At 41.4% G+C, this 16,324-nt stretch overlaps 1 protein-coding gene across 1 annotated transcript in view; it reads right to left on the reverse strand.

The window, feature by feature from the left end:
- The window catches only part of ZFHX3 (zinc finger homeobox 3), a 1,392,145-nt gene that overhangs the window by 404,342 nt on the left and 971,479 nt on the right, over positions 1–16,324 (reverse strand). Inside the window, exon 9 of the mRNA XM_064580652.1 lies at positions 9,996–10,087. The gene's annotated coding sequence lies outside the window, so the exon portion shown is untranslated. The remainder of the gene's footprint in view (positions 1–9,995; positions 10,088–16,324) is intronic.

A 16,324-nucleotide genomic window follows, 5' to 3' on the forward strand; every position in this document is an offset into this window, starting at 1 on the left:
TATCCCAGGACATTGTGTGGAAAGAAGAAGACCCCATTTAGAGCCTTACAAGGGCTGAAAGGATTTGAGGGGAATATGTACACTCCAAAGCTGGCTCCTATATGGGCTCTTTCAGAACCTCCTAGAACTTCCTTAGATTATAGTCCCTAATGGTGATCTAACTATTCCAAAACAAGTCACCACAACTCTGCAATAATCAGAGAGGGTGTCAGTCCCATACCCCAACACTTTAAGGTCTTGATAATTAAATAGGTTAAAGAGTAAGAAGAGGGGTGCCTGGGTGGCTCAGTTGTTAAGCGTCTGCCTTCAGCTCAGGTCATGATCCCAGGGTCCTGGGATCGAGCCCCGCATCGGGCTCCCTGCTCAGCAGGAAGCCTGCTTCTCCCTCTCCCACTCCCCCTGCTTGTGTTCCCTCTCTCGCTGTCCCTCACTCTGTCAAAAAATAAATAAAATCTTTTTTTTTTTTTTTAAAGAGAAGATTAAGGGCCCTACAACGTGAGAAGAAATGGCAGATGCATTTGTGCTGCCTTTAGATCCATGGACTTCAAGAGGGTTTGATCCTTGGCCTCAGACCATGATTGCATATACTCCAGTGAGATACAGACCTCAGGTAGCTGTGGGTGGCAGACACTGTCATAGCACAAGACCACTCCCTGTCTCCTTTTCTGAAAATGTAGCGAGAAGATCCACTCCCCCGTGAGCAGTCCCAGGCTGCTCAGCCAAGGTTCTGTGTTGACGGTTCTGGTAAGAGGGGCATCTTGGCCAAGTGCCCTTCAGTGGCTTGTAGGTGGCTATTAGTCTCTTGATATCAAGCCCCAGAGTTGTGACATTCTAGGAGGGAGCTGATCCACAGTGGTCCATGGAGGTCCCAGAAGTAAAGTGTCCTGAATACCAGGGCCTGATGGTGATCACTGAGCCCTGGCTTCCTCCCCATGGCCAGGGGCTTGGAGGAAGGAGCCTTAACCAATGAAGGGCTCCTAAGTCACAGATTTATGAGTGTGTATTTCCAAGCAGGATTTCCCCACCCAGGTCTGGAGCTTTGAGCACAGGCCTCAGGAGTCTGGAGGCAAATGGATTGGGAATACAGAATCTAGGCTGATTGGCTCCTTAAGTAGCCAGCTGGGTCACAACCACCCACTGAGCCCTGAGATGCTGTGGGTAGGGGAAGGCTTTAGGAAGCAGCTTGATTATGCTTCCTATGAGGGCAGCGGGAGGTGTTTCCCAGCTATACGGATCTCAGTCTCTTGATTAATCTCTACTTACTGTTAATTCTACCTGATTTATTTAAGAGATTGAGAGAGCCATAGCAACACGTTTTCTTTTTAAATGTTTGCATTTTTTTAAAGTTTATTTACTAAAGTAAATTTTTTAAGTACTCTCTACACCCAATGCGGGGCTCAAACTCATGACCCCAGATTAAGAGTCATATGCTCTTCTGACTGAGCCAGCCAGGTGCTCCTAAATGCTTGTATTTTAAAACAAGACTATATACTCTTTGGGTATCACTTTCTTAAAATAAGCAATAATTTGAGGTATAGTTTTCCACTCTTAGAACTTTCAACTGCCTTCAGTTCCTAGATAATTAAGTTACACACAAACTAGTAATTCTAAAATGGTTCCTTTGTTTTTGACTTGTCAAGAAACTGAGGGTTATAGACATTTTCATGATAGAATATTTAGTGTTTTCAGAATGGAAATATCCCTTTATACTAAGTTGACATATATGCGTCTTTGCTTCAGGTTTTCCTTCACAAAGTGTGAATGTTTGTGTGCAGATATATATGTGTATTTAATAGTCTGTGTATATATGTGCATGTGTGTTTGTATGGGTGTGCACATACATGGGTACGTATACTGTGTATAGACGGTGTCTGTGTGTATATTTTTATGTGGAGAGAGAGAGAGAGAGAGAGTGTGTGTGTGTGTGTGTGTGTGTATGTGCCTATAATAGGCATCTACTCCATGTGGAGTATGCACTAGAACGAAGTGTCTGTTTTTCTGGACCACCTGAGGGCCAAGATCTTGTATTCCATCCTTCCGTTGAAAGAGAGTTTTTAAAAAAACTGAAAACCCCATTTTCATTCCAAAAGATTGAGTAGAATATTGCTTTAGAAATAGTTTTAGTCATTTAAATTTAAGGCCCTGAAAAAATTCCCATCCATGGTTCGAATCTATTCTCTGGCCCAGAGCCCAAAGCATTTTCATTAGATTGAGAATTGGATACAATTTCATTTACTTTAAGCTTTTGCTGCTCAGAATTTTGTTCTTCAGAGACAAGCTAACAAGTGTCGATGGCCATGTTGGCCTCAATAATAGTTCTCCTTTCCTTGAATGATCTATTTCAGTTGCATTATTATCATTTAAAGATGGCCTTGTGCTTACAGACACAGTCTCAGTGAATGCATCAAGAATGCTGATATTTCCTCTATGTGGTTTGGCCTCTCCAGCTGATAACTTGTTTGGAGAAAACACCCTTATTTTCCATGAAGTCATTTGCAAAAGAGAGACTATCTAAAGACTTCTATTTCATATTATATTCTTGTTCTTACTAAAGGAGATTTCATCCTATTAACTATACTGAGACTTTTTAAAAAGTTTGAAGCATTAATTAATGAAAATTTTATTGTGGTCTTTTCAATAAATATATCTGACATATCAGTAAGAAAAAAGACAGATAGCCCACCAAAAATGGGCAGACGACTGGAATAGAGACTTCACACAAAAAAAGAAACCCAAATGGCCAATCAGTGCTCAAATTCATTGGAATTAAGGAAATGCAAAACAAGATGCAATGAGAGACCCCCTTCTATACCCCCTGACTTGGCAAAAACTGAAGTGTGGCAATAACACGTGTTGGTATGGGTGCGACAGAACAATGGGACACTCATACACTGCTGGTGGAAAAGTAAAGATACTACTATGGAAAGTAGTTTTGCATTAATTAGTGAAGCTGAACAGATGCATGCTCCTCGACCCCCCCCCCCCCCCATAACTTAAGCAGTGGCTCTCAAAGTGTGGTCCCTATTCTTGGCTGGTAGCATCAGCATCACCTGGGAACTTCTTAGAAATGTAAACTCTCAAACGCTACCCACGTTCCACTGAATCAGACACTCTGAGGGTGGAGCCTTGTCATCTGTGAACCTGCTGGGGAAGGTGATAAGCTCTCAAGTAGAAGTACCACCTGAGAGAAGTCTGTGAGCATGGGCATAGGGCACACGACAAAATGTTCACAGCAGCAAACACGGATTCATCAGCAGGAATACTTTGCATTCTATTTACGTAATGGAATATTAGACTGTAAAGAAAATGAATGCATCCCACGGATAAAGCTTATAGTCATCATGTTGAAGAAAAGAAACAAGACACAAATGAAAAAAAAAAAAAACACCCAAAAACAAACCCTGAAGAAAAGCAAGGAAGTGATGACCATAAAATCCAGGAAAATGGTTATCAATATCGAAGAAGGAGGTATGATCAAGAAGGAACTTGCAGTGGGGGGCTGGAGTTTCTGAGGGGCTGGCAGTGTCCCATGCTTTGACGTGGGAAGTGGTTACATATTCATTTGCTTTATGATTATACTATAAACTATATATATGTGCTCTTCCAAATATATATTACATCTTACAGTAAAAATAAACTTTTGTGTCTACCAAAGCTTTCAATGTTGCTACCAAAATCAAATTTAACCAAATTATAACCTGCCTACCTTTCTTTGTAAGTCTGCTTGATTCTCCTTCCCATTATAAGAAGGTCTTCCATAGGGGCACCCGGGTGGCTCAGTTGGTTAAGCGGCTGCTTTCAGCTCAGGTCATGATCCTGGAGTCCCGGGATCGAGTCCCGCATCGGGCTCCCTGCTCGGCGGGGAGCCTGCTTCTCCCTCTGACCCTCCTCCCTCTCATTCTCTCTCTCTCAAATAAATAAATAAATAAAAATCTTAAAAAAAAAAAAAAAAAAAAAGAAGGTCTTCCATAGCATCACTACTCCTGTTCTTATTCTTTTTTTTTTTTTTCTCTTCCAGCTAGGGAAAGAGAGTTGGGGACAGACTCTAAGACAATCATTTATATCAGCCAGAGTCATCATCTCTTCCTCTCCCTAAATATGCAGAGAAGTCCAAAAGCAACCAGGATTCTCAGTAAGTGAGGGTGATATTACCTACATGAATCTAAGGTTCTGTTGTGACTTTGCTGTTAATTTGCAGCCTTCTTTAGTGATTGTTGTTAGACTCAATTCACGCACAGTTAGATGGGAAGAAACAACCCACTCGATCTTCTACGAATAATAACATAGGTGCTGGTTGGCTCATACTTGAGTTTTCTAAGTTTAAAGCAGAAGGTTCTTTTCAAATAATTTTGAAGTCAGGTCCTTATTTTTCTTGTGCTTCAATTAAGACAGCTGTACTTTGCCCACAGGTCTATGATGATTGCATTGATAGCCACTTACCCTTTCATGGATAATATCATTCTTTCATCAACAGTAATGATCCTGTGCGTACTAACATATAAAAAATATAGCTACATATCATGATAAAACATACCAAGTGCAGTGCTTGTACATAGTAGATGCCCAATGGACACTAAACTGACATACACAGATCTGTCATATATAAAACATATCTAAAATAAAACTATTATTATAAATTGCTACACATTTTAGCTATCTCATTTTTCTGGTGTGTGTATTTACTTTTTTATTGTGTGAATATATATATATATATATACATATATATAGAACATAAAATTTGCCACTTTTAGTGTACAATTCAATGGCATTAATTATATTTGCTATGTTGTACAACCATCTAGCTGCCCGGTTTTAACCCTCATTTTAATGTCTTTGTTAGAATTGACTTTCATATTTCGAATTGCTTTTTTAAAACTTCCTCTAATACAGCCCCTCCCTCTTCCTATGTTTTATCTTTTACCATCTTTGCCAGGTCCTTAGTCTCATTTACAGCCTAATCATGTGTGTTATCTCATATGTGGGGGACCAGATTTCTGTGTCAACAGGACTTTCTTTCCTTCTTCAGTTCAGCTTACTGTTGTCCAGTACTGGAAGCTGCTACATTAAACTATGGAGAGCTACAAGTTAAAAAAAAATCCATTCTTAGTCGGAAAAACGTAGACTCTTGGTTTCAGGATCCTCTGGGACCCATCATGGGTTATCTCAAGTACCAAAAATTATTAGCCTGATGTCTTAGTGGAAGTACTCAGGATATTAATTCACCAGTTGTGTATAATTCCCAAGTTAGTCCCTTGTGCCAAACAGTGACTAATTAAGCTGTGGATAATGTCATGCCGCAAGCATGATAAAACAATAATGATGATGGTAATAACAATAGCTAACACTGAGTGCTGTTAGGTGCCAAGCATGGTTCTAAGGCTGTTACGTGCATTACTTGAGGTAGTCATCATAATAATCCAATGGCACATATACAATTATTAGCCTATTTTATAGATGAAGAAACCAAGACTCAGAGAGGTAAATTACATGTGCAAAGGTTATAGGATTTGAAACCAAGCAAATGGATCCCAGAGCCTTACTCTTAATCACCACACTACTTAAGAGAAGAACCCAACAGAATGCTTTACTTTTGTGTCCCTTCTAGGAGGCTGGTTGCTCCAGGTGAAAACATAGAGAAATAGGTTAGGAACAAGAATAACACACACATACACACACACACACACCCCTTTATTTCTTTGGGGTTCAGTGAGGGGTGGGGCACGGAGCTGGGAGAATTAGCCTGTTAGTAATCAGTTAATAAGTGCTAAAATAAAGGCATTCGGAAAAAAATACCATGGTAGTTTAGTTGGTAGAAGATTATTTTTAGCTACTAGGCAGGAAGGAGTTGAGTACACAATGTAGAGCCATCAAAGATTCTGCAGCACAAAAGGAATATAATGAAAGCTATGCTTTTAGGAAAATAAAACTGCCATCGGTGACTATTATGGCCTGGAAGGAGGAAAGACTCAAGGTGGAAAGGCCACTTTAGAGATGTCTGTAGGAACCCACAGGACAGGTAGTGAAGGCTGGAACGAGGGCAGTGACCATGGGCATGGAGAGTCTGGGAGAGGCTCTGTAGAGGAAGGCCAGAGGGATAGATATGGAGGGTCAAGTTGACTAAGATTCCAATCCAGGTGAGTGACAGAATGGAGTCTCATGAAGAGAAACGGGAGAGCTGGGAGGGGAAGAGTGTCTGGGAGGGAAGTGCAGGCACAGAATTTGAAGCTCTGGCAAGATGCATAGGGACATTGTTGAGGAACTTGAGTATGAGAGGGAAGTTAGAATGGGGACCTAGAGTTTCTGCAGAGCATGGAGAGTCAAAATCATGGAAATGGAGGAGAATGTCAAGGGAGAATGTAGAGTCAAATCAAGAGTGATAAAGACAGAATCCTGGGGGAACATTTACATTTAGAGGCAATAAGAAGTCAGAAAGAATAAAGTCAGACAGATAGGAAGAGAATTGAGAACAGCATGGCCTAGAAGCCAAAGGAAGAGAATATCTGGAGAATGAGGGGGTGACAGACAGGGTGAAAGATCATGGAAGGCAAGATGAGGCATTGGAGGAGAAGAGCCTTTCCTCCTTCAACACTTAAAGAAAGGAGGAGAGGATGAAGAAAGCTATAGATGTGGAGATGGTGAGAGGAAGAGCCCTTAGGGAGCTCATGGGGGAAAGCCATCTGGCAAATAGCCAGAGCATGGGCAGCATGGAAGTACTCGATCAAAGTGCAACAGGGTTGCAATAAACACAGTGAGCAGTGAGACATGGAGTCAACAGGAGAAGGACAATGAAAGATACTGGGGGAAATGAGGGCCACCTAATGTTGGATGACACATATGGTGGATAAACTGGCTCAGTTCTATGACTTTTTTAAACACTGCACTGAATAGGCAGGGAGCGTATATGTAGAAGCAGCAGCTGGTGGAGTTCACTCTGGTTTGGGAATTAGAGTATGTGTCCCACTGAGGGACAAGGGGTCGAGGTCACTAAGGACTGGATAGAAAGACCAGAGGACTGAAAAACATTGGCTGGTGTGATGGCCTTGGAGGCTCAGCTCTCCCTTTAAGAGAACCTGCTCTGGAAGCGTAACTGACTGACAGCCTCCAGTAGTCTTTGCACTTTTGGATTCATCCAATATTCGTCCCAGGCCGGGCTGCTTCCAGGCTGCTCCAGTGAGGACTAAACTTGGTGGAGGTACTAAAATGGGCCACCCTTCCCCAAGTGGGACTCTTCTCACAGTTAAGTTTGCTTGGCGACTCCTCGTTGGCTTGGGTGAAATTTTTCTCTGACCTTTTCTCTGCAGTCTGAGGCTCTTCCTCCCCAATTCCTCCTCCCTTTCTCCTTTCACAGGTATTAGAACTGCCTGGCAGTTTGAAGATTCTTCCTGCCTGACTCCCTCTCACTTTATGTTTCCCAGGCATTTCCCCCAATAAATCTCTCACATGTCTAATTCTATTTTAGCTTCTGCTTTTTTGGAAGTCCTGAATGGACACATTTGGGCTTGCTATTATTAGTGGAGGGCCCAGTGAATGGAAGATGTAGGCAATGAGGTAGCTACAAAGATGTGTAGATGATGTTCATGTGATTCTTTTTTGAATTATAGACTCACAGGAAGATGCAAAAATAGTACAGAGATTTCCCCTGTACCCTTCACCCTGCTTTCTCCAGTGATAACATCTTATGTAATTAAAACCAAGAAATTGATATTGATATAATATTGTTGACAAGTTCACATGAGTTGGGGTAATCTATTTCTCATTATGCTTCTGTCCACATCATAGATATATTGATCTCATCTCCATTGCAAAAGGCCACTTACATAACAGTTCCCTTCCAAGTCAACCAGCTCTATAACCACAAGGTTTGTAAATGCATAAATAAAGTCATTAGGTGGAGGGACAAATGGGAAATGACATATGTCCACTGAGAAGAGAGCTCCCCCTCCATCCATCCATCCATCCATCCATGTTTGCCAAGCTTTTCCTAAGTTTCAGGAACCATATGCTGCATCTACTGCATTAGGATATGGATATCAAAACGGTAGCAGCAGCTACCACACCTCTGTCTGGATTAAGATGCAACGAGGAACACAGATATAGAGTTGTTTTTTGGGCAAAGGATATCCAGATCTGTCCTGTGATCATTTTCACCTAGGCAGTAATTCAACTGGTAGCAACCATATGCTCAACAGCCAGGATCATGCCTTTTTATGAGTCATTGTAAAGTGCCAAGTGCATTGACATATACTTCATAAATGCAAAATAATAACAAGTCAGTGAACCTAGAAGTATTGGATGCAGTATTCGAGACATTAAATCCAACTTATGCTGTTCTAGAAGCAAGACAAACAAATAAATCAACCCCAAATCAAATAAAGCCCACATCCATCCCCGGCCAGCAGTGGGTGTTGTCTGGAATGCCCTTTATGGGCGAGTGGTTCTCTCACGAAGGGGCACTTGTTAGTATTTTACCTGACACATCACATCCAATGCCTTGCCTGTGATTTGGGAGAAGAGTTTTATATCTGACCCACAGCAGACAGCAGGAACACTATGTTCTTAAAGCTCCACTTCCCTTTATTTGATGCCAGAAAATAGTATCTGGTGAAGCTCTGGAGCAGAACAACAGTCACCCCACTGAGCAATTAGACTGGTCCTGGTGGGAAGTCTCTGCAGGCAGTACTGGGAGACACTATTTGTATTTCAAAGGCAGGATTTAGTTGTCCTTCAAGATAGAAGTCTCTTCAGGGCTGCCTGTGACTCCTTGAGGGTTTAGGCACACAACCTAGAAAGCCTGAAATGCCACGGATGCCGTTCTGGCAACTGTGAAAAGCACAGTTGAATGCTTTTCTGATTCACAGTCCAGAGCTTTGAGCATGGTCTGGTGCTGTCTGATTTGGGATCTCTGGGCACAGCCCCTTCTCTGCAGAAGTCTGCCATCTTGGTTCCACACACAAACATGATTGACCTCCAACCACATCCCCTTAGTCACTTCACAGTGATGACATCCTTGGGAGCAAAGCCCAACCCCCCAGAGCAAAAGACTGATGGCAAAGCCACTGTAAGATGAAAAGGCAATAACTCTGACATCTCTGGGAGTGACACACACAAACAAGATTCCATTTTGAATAGACTCTAGAGGAGATGCTATCCTTTAATGGTCATTTCCAAAAGGATTTTACTCTCATTCAGTTGCAGCCAAGGGGAGGAGAGCCAAGGAGCCCATGCAAGATACCTAGATCTGGCCAATGAAGTGTTGAGGGGAGGACTGAGCCAAAGGGGAAGAAGGTACAGAGCCAAGAAGCAAAAGGTAAAACAGCCATCCTAACAAGCCGACCTTGTTAATTCCTTTATGAATACAAGTGATTCCAGCCAGTTGCTGCCTTGCCCAGACCCAGCTCATCACATCCCACGTAAACAGAATGATGCTTACAGTGGTTAGGACAGTGGTTCTCAAACATTACTGTGCATCCAGTTTACCTGAGGAGTTTCTTAAGAAGGCAGATTTCTGCTCTTCAGCCTCAGAGATTCTGACTTGGTAGGTCTGGGATGGGACTTGAGAAATGTACATTTTTAGCAAGCACTCCAGTGATCGAAGCAGATGTACTGTTCATCATATTTTGAAGTAACTGCCTTTCAATATTCCTGAGGGTGTGATATTAAGAAGTAAACGAGAAATACTTTCCAAATAATCCAGCCCAAACCTCTCATTTTGCAGATGAGGAAACTGAGAGCTTAGGTAACCTTCTCAAGGTCACTCAGCCAGTTAAATGTGGAAAGTCAGGACTAGAAGCAAAGACTAGTTACTGTGCCTTTTGCATTTACTATACCGTATGGTTTGTGGAAACTCCTCTCCTTTAGGTCCAGTTGGATGTATACGTACATAAGTAGAAATTGGAATATGTCTGGATTATTTCAAAATATTTTATATCCTTTGAAGCAACTGGTAAGAGCTTCAGTGTTGCCAAAGCAAACATTCAGAAAGAAATGGTACTTACCCTCTTGAAAATCAATGGTGAAGAAGATGACAGAAGGGACTCATAGTTGTCCTCTGAACAACCACAATGTCTGGGTTCCCCCAAATCAGTGCCTGGGATAAAACAAAGAGTCAATAGTTGTAAGAAACTGTATTTATTCCTGATGTTGCATTAACATAATAAGTACTTTTCCATAAACTGTGCTAGAATCCAATGAGATTTAAGTGTCATAATTATGCTCTTCATCTTTAGGTTAATTTTTCACTTTACTTTGTGTGGCCATGGTAAATTGAAGCTGAAGGGTTCTGTGTCTCAGCAAATTCTGGATGTGTCTTGACAAGGGCCAATGGAAGATTTGTCCATTGTTGTTTGAAGACCCCTCTGATACGGGCTACCAGGCTCGGAGAACTTCCCACTCCCTTGTTTTGTGGTTCTTCTCTTTATATACGAAAGTGAAACTGAGTAGACCCTCATTTCATATGAATGGGGAATCAAAGAAATTATGCCAAGGGTCATGACTAGATCGTCACAATTTAAGAGGTTGCCCTCATTCATTGACTTGTTCATTCATTCATTCAATAAATATTTATGAAGACCTTTTATATGCCAGGCCCTTGTTCTGCTCAGTAGTATATTTTTACCCAGTGGGAAGCTGATTGGCTAGAATGAGGGTAAATACCCATCACCAGTTACGCAAGTCATTTAATAGAAAGGCTGTGGTCTTACAACATCATGTGTTGTAGAGGCAAGAGCACTCAACTGGGACTCAGGAGGTCCAGTGTAAATTCGGGCCACTTTGACAGAGCAGAATTTCTCAACCTTGACACTACTGAAATTTGGAGCCAAATAATTCTTTGCTGTGGGAGACCTATCCTGTGCATCATAGGATGTTTAGCATCATCTCTGGCCTCTACTTATTAGATGCCATTAGTGTCTCCTAGTTGTGGCAATGAGACATGTCTCTGGACATGGCCACCGCCAAATGTCTCCTGTTGGGGGGTCGGGGGGCAAAACTGTCCCCGGCTGAGAATTACTGGATCTACTAACTACTAGTTTTGAGCACCTATTAGCGCATTGTGGTAGAGCTTTATATACATCACATTCGGTCTTGAAACCAGCATTTCAAAGTAAGCAATACTATCCCCCATTTTACACATGGCGAATTTGAAGTCCACAGATGTTAAGCAAACAACCCAGTAATATACAACTGGCAAGCGTTAGAGATTTGAACCCAGGATTTTGAATCTTAAGGCTCATGTTCATTGTTCCCTACTTTTTTCTTTTGCTATGACATATTTTAAACACTCAAAAAAACCCCAAAGAGAATAATCTAAAAACACCGATGTACTTAGTACTCTGAATTTAACAAATGGTAATTATTTTTGTCATATTTACTTTATATCTTTTTTTTAGCAATAAAGTGTTACAAATATAGATGAATCCCCCTTTTAGACATTTTCACTCTGTTCCTCTCACTTCCTTTCCCCCAAATAACCATTCTATTGAAGCTGGTACCATATACTCCCTGGGAAAGATTTCATACTCCTTTTACACGTATGTATGTTCACAAACCATACATAGCATTCCAAAAAATGCACAGAGAGGGTACATCTCCTTCTGCAATTTGCTTTCTTTACTCAACATTATGTTTTTGAGTTTTTTTCTATGTTAAAACTATAGTTCTAATACTTTTATTTTAATTACAGTATTGTAGGAAATGGCCACAATGTGTTCAACCATTCCCCTCTTGGTGGGCATTTACTTTGTCTCCCATTGTTACTATCACAAAGGGCATGGCTGGGAATGCAGCTGTGTATGTGTAAGTTTCTCTAGGACACATATCTCAAAATGGGATTGCTGGGTTGCAGGCTGTGCACATCTTCAACTGTATTAAATATTGCCAAATCGCTCCACAAAATGATTGCACTAAATTACACGCCCTCCAACAGACTGTAAGAGTTTTCATTTCTTTACATCCCTGCCAATGCTCAGTATTTTCAAACCTTATGTTTGCCAGCCTGATTAGGGAGAAATAGCATATAATTATTATTTCAAAACCTTGTGTTCTTAACCACTCCTCTTACTGTCTACACTGCTGGAAGCTTCAGTTATGTAAAACGGAGAAAATACCTTTGCCTACTCATATGAGTCGTAATAAATTCTTCTGGTGTAGTATGTGAGTATATTTTGTAAATATCAAGTGCCACTTTTGTGCATTGCTGGTGGTGGGAGAGAGTATTTGCAGTTTCGATAGCAGGCAATTTGACAAAATCTACCAAAATTTCAAATGCACATGTATTTCTTTTAACTTAAAAAAATCTCAGAATTACACAAAACTCACAAAAATAGTGAAAAGAATTCTTGGTGGGACCCAGATTGTCAAAAATGTTAATGTTTTAAAATATTTGCACTAGGGGCGCCTGGGTGGCTCAGTTGGTTAAGCGACTGCCTTCGGCTCAAGTCATGATCCTGGAGTCCCAGGATCAAGTCCCGCATCGGGCTCCCTGCTCGGCAGGGAGTCTGCTTCTCCCTCTGACCCTCCTCCCTCTCATGCTCTCTGTCTCTCATTCTCTCTCTCGCAAATAAATAAATAAAATCTTTAAAAAAATAAAAAAATAAGTAAAATATTTGCACTAGGGACGCCTGGGTGGCTCAGTCAGTTAAGCGGCTGCCTTCAGCTCGGGTCATGATCCCAGGGTCCTGGGCTCCCTGCTCAGCAGGGAGCCTGCTTCTCCCTCTGCCTGCCACTCCCCCTTCTTGTACTCTCTCTCTCTAGCAAATAAATAAAATCTTTTAAAAAATAAAATAAAATAAAATATTTGCACTATAATTCTCAATCTCTTTCTCCTTCTCTTCCCTCCTCCTTCTTTCATCCTGTATATATGTGTATCTATAAACATCTATAAGTGTACACACATATATCTTATCTTTCCAAAATGATTTAGCATAAATACAGTTTTATGATACTTTTATGATTTAACTTCTCTGTGATATGGCTATAATATTAACCTAAAATCCAGAGGAAAGGAAATTGAGGCAAGAGTGAAAACATAAAAAGTGCCAAGCTACTATGACTTAGTCATGACACATTCTCACATTAATGTGAATTTAAGAAATATCTGTTGAATGAAAGGACAGGTGGATGGACGGATGGATGGATGGATAAAATTATAAGAAAAGGAATATGAGAAGAGAATTATGTTTAACCACTTGAGTTTCAGGAAAAGAACTTTTAAAAACACAGGAATACATTAAGGAACAGTCCTAAGGTAAATAAGCTTTAATGCACTGTTGTTATTCAATACTTTATGTAAGAATTGTGATGCTCCAGGCAGGCCACACAGCCTAGCAGTTAAGACAATGGGTTTTGGAGTCAGGGAACTGTGTTCATATTCTGACTCTGCTACACTAGCTCTGTGACATGGGGCAAGTTATTTAACCAATTTGTGCCTCAGTTGCCTATCCTGTAAACTGGGACTTCTAGGATAGCTGTGAGGATTACATGTCATGAGTTATTACCTGTAAAGCACTTAAAACTGTGCTGATACATGATATACTCAACAGATCTAAGCTATAATTTGTTTTTATCTTTATTTTATTATGGTTAAGGCCATTTAATATGAGATCTACTCTCTTAACAAAATTTTAAGGGTACAATAAATACATTTTATTGTTTACTATAGTCACAGTGTTGCAGAGTGGATCTCTAAAATGTATTCATCTTGTATGAGGGAAACATTACACTCACTGATTTGCAAGTCCTCATGGCGACTACCATTATATTCTCTGCTCCTATGAGTTTGACTACTTTAGACACCTCATATAAGTGGAATCATGGCAGTATTTGTTCCTTCTGTGACTGGCTTATTTCACTTAGTATCATGTCTTCTAGATTTATCCACGTTGCTGCATATTGCAGATTTTTTTTTTTTAAGGCTGAATAATGTTCCATTGTGTGTATAAACTACATTTTCTTTATCCATTCATCCATAAAAGGACATTTAGGCTATTTCTACATCTTGACTACTGTGAATAGTGCTGCAATGAACATGGGAGTGCTAATATATTTTCGGGATCCTGATTTCAATTCTTTTCAATAAATATCCAGAAGTAGGGTCGCTAGATCACATGTAAGTTCTATTTTTAATTTTTTTAAGAAACCTCAACTGTTTTCTTTTCCTTCTTCTTTTTTTTTAAGATTTTATTTTTAAGAAATCTGTATCCCCAACGTGGGACTCAAACTCACAGCCCTGAGATCAAGAGTCACAGGCTCTACCGATTGAGCCAGCCAGGTGCCCCTCTACTGTCTTCCATAGGGGCTGTAACATTTTACCTTACCACCAACAATGCACAAGTTTTCCAAATTCTCTACATCTTCCCCAATACTTGTTGCTAAGTTATAATTCTTGTTATCATGAAATTTAAGAGCTAGAAGGGACCTCAGAGATGATCTAATTCATGTCTCTTATTTTCCAGGTGATGAGAGATAAAAATGGAGCTCGAGGAGAAAAAGCGGTGGTCCAACATGGCATAGTCAACCAAAGCAGATTCAACCCTAGAACATCAGTGGTGGGATACTGTAAATGACCACAGGCTCCTTGTAGATCCCCCCATCAAGGGGATAAGTCTATTTCCCCACTCCTCGAATGTAGTGGAATTGAGGCTGTGTGAGATCTGAGCCTCAGCCTCAAGGGGTCTTGCAGCTTCTGCTCTCACTCTCTTGGACACTGCTGCTCTGTGATAAGGCTTGGGTTAGCCTGTGGGAGGATGAGAGACCGCATGGAGTGCAGACAAGAAGTCCCGGCGGAGGCCCTCTTAGACCAACAACCAGTTGGCCAACTGCCAGACATGTGAGATGCCCCCTCCCTAGATCACCCAACTCCAGCCAAGCCACCAGCAGACCACAAAAATCAATTGAGTTGGTCCAGACCAGCAGAGCTACCCTAGCTATCCAGCCCTCCTAGCCATCCCATGGAACTGTGAGCTAAAAAATAAATATTTGATGTTTTAAGCCACCAACTTTGAGAGTGGTGTTTTATACAGCAAAAACTGATAACGAACTCAATGATGGCCTCTCTTCAATGATACCACATTTATAATTTATCTCTAGGATGTCTGGGTGACCAGCTTATGCACCAAGATTAACTCTCTCCCCCACCCATGTGTTGCCTGGTCCATGTACCTTTATTTTCAGGAACACCCCTGCCTCTGGGTGGGATTCTACCAAGGGAGGGAAAGATCCATATCCCCCAGGGTCACAGACCCTAATTTTGCAGCAACAGCAAGAGAGATTTGCACAGGATGCAGGGAACTGCCAGCTGGAGAGCCCTCCTATCCCACCTCTTCCTTCACAGACTCTAGACTGCTATGCAAATATGCTGTAGGAATAAAAGGGAGGGGGCTTAGCTGGCACTGGCTGGGAGGTACTGGGCAAAAAGGAGAACATCCTATAAAATTGATAGCCAGGGAATGATTTTCTTGAGCCATACGATCCCAAATTTTCATTAATCATCCTCCTTTTCTCCCTTATTTCCCTTTTACTTGGCTTTCATTAACAGTACCCACCCCCACCCCCGTCCCCTCAAGGTGCCCACTTCCATTTCTAGAAATCAGTTAAGGGCTTCCTGGTTCCCATTAAATTTCATACCTGTATCCCTTACCCATTCCCCGTCCCTCCAAGTTCAGGCATTTTTTCATTTTTCTCTTTTAAGACTCTCTTTCTAACTGCTCTCATACAGTTGAAAAAACACTAGGCTCCTCATTAAAATCCCAAGATTCTTCTAATCACAATCTTAGGAAGTTCCGGCTCCCCGATTACTAGGAGGCCAAGTGCAGGAGGCAAAGGAAAGACTGGGCTTAGGAGACAAGAGTGGAATCAACTGGGGACCCAGAAATCGTGAGGGGAGGAGAGGATGATGACAGCAAGTGAGCTGGGGTCAGATTGGCTGCTGCTGGTTCCTTCTCTTCGGGGTTCATTCCTCGCTTCTCGCTTGGTGCTGGACACAGCATTCAGCACTCCATCATCCTCGAACTGCACCTTGGTTTTCTGTGAATGGCAAGTTTCTTCATGGGACTCTTGGAATAAATAGAGGTGCTTTGATCACCCAGGTGGGAGGAAAGTGGTTTTGGCCACTCCTATCAGCTTGTGGGGTGTTTGGTACTTTTTGAAAGGTGCTTTAGAGGAGGAATGAGGAAATCTCTGTGTTGTCACCCTGGAAACTCTGGTTCATGACCTCATCAGCCCTTTTGGAATTTCCCTGGTTGGTTTTCTGTTCCAAATGGAGATCTTCCACTTTAATTGAAGTTCCTGGGCAATTGTATAAAAATGGTTGCTGTGATAGGACAGGAGA

Source organism: Mirounga angustirostris, unplaced genomic scaffold, assembly GCF_029215605.1.
Source record: "Mirounga angustirostris isolate CCGP_5_RB_7025 unplaced genomic scaffold, mMirAng1.0.hap1 SCAF_16, whole genome shotgun sequence".
Lineage (NCBI taxonomy): Eukaryota > Metazoa > Chordata > Mammalia > Carnivora > Phocidae > Mirounga > Mirounga angustirostris.